Raw genomic sequence first — 5303 nt, forward strand, 5'->3', positions numbered from 1 at the left:
AATCAGCATACCAAGGAGTAGTACGAGAAGCATTGACGACTGCTAATTGTTCATCAGGAAAGCTATCATTAATAGGCAATGGGTCATCAAGAACATTCTTTAACCTAGACAAGTTATCTGCAACGGGGTTCTCAGCTCCTTTTCTATCAATAATATGCAAGTCAAATGCTTGGAGCAAGAGAACCCATCTAATGAGTCTAGGCTTAGCATCTTTCTTTTCCATAAGATATTTAATAGCAGCATGATCAGTGTGAATAGTAACTTTGGAATCAACAATATAAGGTCTAAACTTATCACATGCAAACACAACTGCTAAGAATTCTTTTTCAGTGGCGGCATAATTTCTCCGGGCAGTATCAAGAGTCTTACTAGCATACTGGATAACATTCAATTTCCTATCAACTCTTTGCCCTAAAACAGCACCTACAGCATAGTCACTAGCATCACACATAGTTTCAAAAGGTAAATTCCAATCAGGTGGCTGAACAATAGGTGCAGTGATCAAAGCTTTCTTAAGCACTTCAAACACTTCTACACAAACATCATCAAAGACAAAAGGAATATCTTTTTGCAATAAATTAGTCAGAGGCCTAGAGATTTTAGAAAAGTCCTTAATGAACCTCCTATAAAAACTGGCATGACCAAGGAAACTTCTTATACCTTTTATGTCCTTGGGACATGGCATCTTTTCAATAGCATCAACTTTAGCTTTATCAACTTCAATACCTCTCTCAGAAATCTTGTGCCCCAAACAATGCCTTCATTAACCATAAAGTGACACTTTTCCCAATTCAGGATGAGACTAGTGTCTTCGCATCTCTGCAAAACTCGATCAAGGTTGCTCAAACAATTATCAAAGGAGGATCCATAAACAAAGAAGTCATCCATGAATACCTCGCAAATCTTTTCACAAAAATTAGAGAATATAGCCATCATGCATCTTTGAAAGGTAGTAGGTGCATTACATAAACCAAAAGGCATACGTCTATAAGCGAAAGTATCGGAAGGGCAAGTAAAAGTAGTTTTTGCTTGATCTCCCGCTGAGACAGGTATTTGAGAGAAACCAGAATAACCATCTAGAAAGCAGAAATGTGTATGTTTGGATAGTCTTTCTAGCATTTGATCAATAAAAGGTAAAGGGTAATGATCTTTCTTAGTAGCTTTATTCAGTTTACGAAAATCAATTACCATCCTATAACCTGTAATAATTCTTTGCAGGATCATTTCATCTTTATCATTAGGAACAACGGTAATACCTCCCTTTTTAGGAACACAATGGACAGGGCTTACCCATTCACTATCAGCAACGGGATAAATTATACCTGCCTCAAGGAGCTTTAGTATCTACTTTCTTACCACTTCTTTCATTTTAGGATTTAGTCGTCGTTGAGGATCTCTAACTGGTTTGGCATCGTCCTCCAATTTAATTTTGTGTTGGCATAACATGGGACTAACGCCCTTAAGATCATCCAGAGTATATCCAATAGTTGCTCGGTGCTTCTTCAGAGTTTTCAATAATCTTTCTTTTTCTTTCTCTGAAAGGTTAGCACTAATAATAACAGGATATATTTCTTTTTTGTCAAGATAAGCATACTTAAGGTTATCAGGTAAAGGTTTGAGTTCAAACACGAGATCACCCTTGGGTGGAGGGGGATCCCCAAGAATTTCAACGGGAAGGTTATGTTTCAGCATAGGTTCCTGTTTAAGGAACACTTCATCTATTTCACTTCTTTCTTTCATAAACATCTCATTTTCATGGTCTAGCAAATATTGTTCTAACGGATTAGTAGGAGGCACGGCAATAGAAGCAAGACCAATTATTTCATCTTTACTAGGTAATTCTCTATACGGGGTTGTCTACAAAATTTAGCAAAATTAAATTCATGAGTCATATCATCTAAGCCAATTGTAACAACATCCTTTTCACAATCAATCCTAGCTTTAAAAATGTTCAAGAAGGGTCTACCAAATATAATGGGACAAAAGTCATCTTGAGGGGAAGTAAGAACAAGAGAATCAGCAGGGTATTTAACCTTCCCACACAAGACTTCAACATCTCTAAAGATCCCAATTGGTGAAATAGTATCTCTATTAGCAAGCTTAATTGTGACATCAATATCTTCTAATTCAAGAGGTGCAATGTCATGCATAATTTCTTTATATAAGTCATAGGGTATTGAACTAGCACTAGCACCCATATCACATAAGCCATGATAGCAATGATCTCCTATTTTAACAGAAACAACAGGCATGCCTAAAACGGGCCTATGTATCTTAGCATCTGGTTTTGCGATATTAGCAGCTTCATCACAGAAATAAATAACATGCCCATCTAAATTATCATCCAAGAGATCTTTAACAATAGCAATAGTAGGTTCAACATTGATTTGCTCAGGAGGTGTATAAGTCCTAGTATTACTCTTACGAACTACCGTCGAAGCTTTAGCATGATCCTTTATCCTAACAGGAAAAGGAGGTTTTTCAACATAAGCAGTAGGAACAATAGGATCACTATAAGTGATAGTCTTTTCTTCAACTATAATAGGTGAAATTACTTTAACTTCAATAGGAGGATTATATTTAAACCACTTCTCTTTAGGGAGATCAACGTGAGTAGCAAAAGATTCATAGAAGGAAGCTACTATCTCAGAGTCAAGTCCATACTTAGCGCTAAATCCACGAAAAACATCGGTATCCATAAAAGATTTAACACAATCAAACTTAGGTGTCATACCTGACTCCTTACCATCGTCGGAACCCCAATCTTCAGAATTGTGCTTAATTCTTTCCAATAAGTCCCATTTGAAATCAATAGTCTTCAGCATATAAGAACCAGCATAGGAAGTATCGAGCAGGTTGCGATTATCAAGAGAAAGTCAAGCATAAAAATTCTAAATAATCATTTCCCGAGAGAGCTCATGATTGGGGCATGAATATAACATTGACTTAAGCCTCCCCCAAGCTTGAGCAATGCTTTCTCCTTCGCGAGGCCAGAAATTATATATGTAATTACGATCACGATGAACAAGATGCATAGGATAGAACTTCTGGTGAAATTCCAACTTCAATCGCTTATAATTCCAAGATCTCGTATCATCACATAGCCTATACCATGTTGATGCATCTCCCTTCAAAGATAAAGGGAAGACCTTCCTTTTGACAACATCATCGGGAATACCTGCAAGCTTAAATAATCCACAAACTTCATCCACAAAGATAGGGTGTAAATCGGGATGCAATGTTCCATCTCCTGCAAATGGATTAGCTAGCAGTTTCTCTATCATCCCCGAAGGGATCTCAAAATAAATGTTTTCATAAAGTTCAGTAGGTTGAGGAGGAACTCTTTACTCTTCTGGTTGGGGTGAAGATACCCCAAACAAGCCCCTCAAAGGATTAGTTTCCATAGTAACATGTAACAAAAATTTCAGCACACTAACTTACCAAGTTCCACTCACCAAAAGCGCTACACTCCCCGGCAATGGCGCCAGAAAAGAGTCTTCATGACCCACAAGTGTAGGGGATATATCGTAGTCCTTTTGATAAGTAAGAGTGTCGAACCCAACGAGGAGCAGAAGGAAATGATAAGAGGTTTTCAGAAGGTTTTCTCTGCAAGCACTGAAATTGTAGGTAAAAGATAGTTTTGTGGTAAGATAAATAGTAACGAGAAACAAGTAAATAAAGTAAATAAAGTGTAGCAAGGTGGCCGAATCCTTTATGTAGCAAAGGATAAGCCTGGACAATTTCTAATAATAATGAAGGAGCTCCCGAGGACACATGGGAATTATCGTCAAGCTAGTTTTCATCACGCTCATATGATTCGTGTTCAGTACTTTGATAATTTGATATGTGGGTGGACCGGTGCTTGAGTACTGCCCTTACTTGGACAAGCATCCCACTTATGATTAACCCCTATTGCAAGCATCCACAACTACAACAAAAGTATTAAGGTAAACCTAACCATAGCATGAAACATGTGGATCCAAATCAGCCCCTAACGAAGCAACGCATAAACTAGGGTTTAAGCTTCTGTCACTCTAGCAACCCATCATATACTTGTTACTTCCCTATGCCCTCCTCTAGGCCCAATAATGGTGAAGTTTCATGTAGTCGACGTTCACATGACACCACTAGAGGAGAAGACAACATACATCTCATCAAAATATTGAACGAATACCAAATTCACATGACTACTAATAGCAAGACTTCACCCATGTCCTCAGGAACAAACGTAACTACTCACAAAGCATATTCATGTTCATAATCAGAGGTGTAATAATATGCATTAAGGATCTGAACATATGATCTTCCACCAAGTAAACCAATAAGTATCAACTACAAGGAGTAATCAACACTACTAGCAACCCACAGGTACCAATTTGTTGTTTTGGATACAAGATTGGATACAAGAGATGAACTAGGGTTTGAGAGGAGATGGTGCTGGTGAAGATGTTGATGGAGATTGACCCCCTCCCGATGAGAGGACCATTGGTGATGACGTTGGTGATGATTTCCCCCTCTTGGAGGGAAGTGTCCCCAGTGGAATAGCTCTGCCAGAGCCCTAGATTGGTTCCGCCAAGGTTCCTCCTCGTGGCAGCGGAGTTTCGTCCCGTAAGCTTGTCCACGATTTTTTTCAGGGTAAAAGTGATGATATAGCAGAAGATGGACGCCGAAGGCCCACTAGGGGGCCTAGGAGATAGGGGGCGCGCCCTACAGGGGGGGGCTGTCTTCTGGACAGGGTGTGGGACCCCTGGCCTATTTCTTTCGCTCAGAAATTCTTATAAATTCCAAAAAGTTGTTTTGTGGAGTTTCAGGTCTTTTGGAGTTGTGAAGAATAGGTTTCCAACATTTGCTCCTTTTCCAACCAGAATTCCAGCTGCCGGCATTCCCCCTCTTCATGGTAAACCTTGTAAAATAAGAGAGAATAGCCATAAGTATTGAGATATAATGTGTAATAACAGCCCATAATGCAATAAATATTGATATAAAAGCATGATGCAAAATGGATGTATCAGCAAGCTTCGAAGTCTATATACAGTCGATAGCATTTTTTTCCAAAAGGGGGGACTCCCCGGCCTCTGCATCAGAACGATACATACTACCATCTTTATAAATAAGCAAATAGGTTCAACAGAGTCTTACACTCCGAAACAAAGTAACGACAAGCTCACAAAGAGTCACAACACCAAAAACACAAAATCCAAGAGGCCACAACCGGCTGGTGATACGTCTGCAACGTATCTAAAGATTTTGATTGTTCCATGCTATTATATTACCTGTTTTGGATGCTTATGGGCTTTATTTTA

This window comes from Triticum dicoccoides, chromosome 3B, assembly GCF_002162155.2.
Source record: "Triticum dicoccoides isolate Atlit2015 ecotype Zavitan chromosome 3B, WEW_v2.0, whole genome shotgun sequence".
Classification (NCBI taxonomy): domain Eukaryota; kingdom Viridiplantae; phylum Streptophyta; class Magnoliopsida; order Poales; family Poaceae; genus Triticum; species Triticum dicoccoides.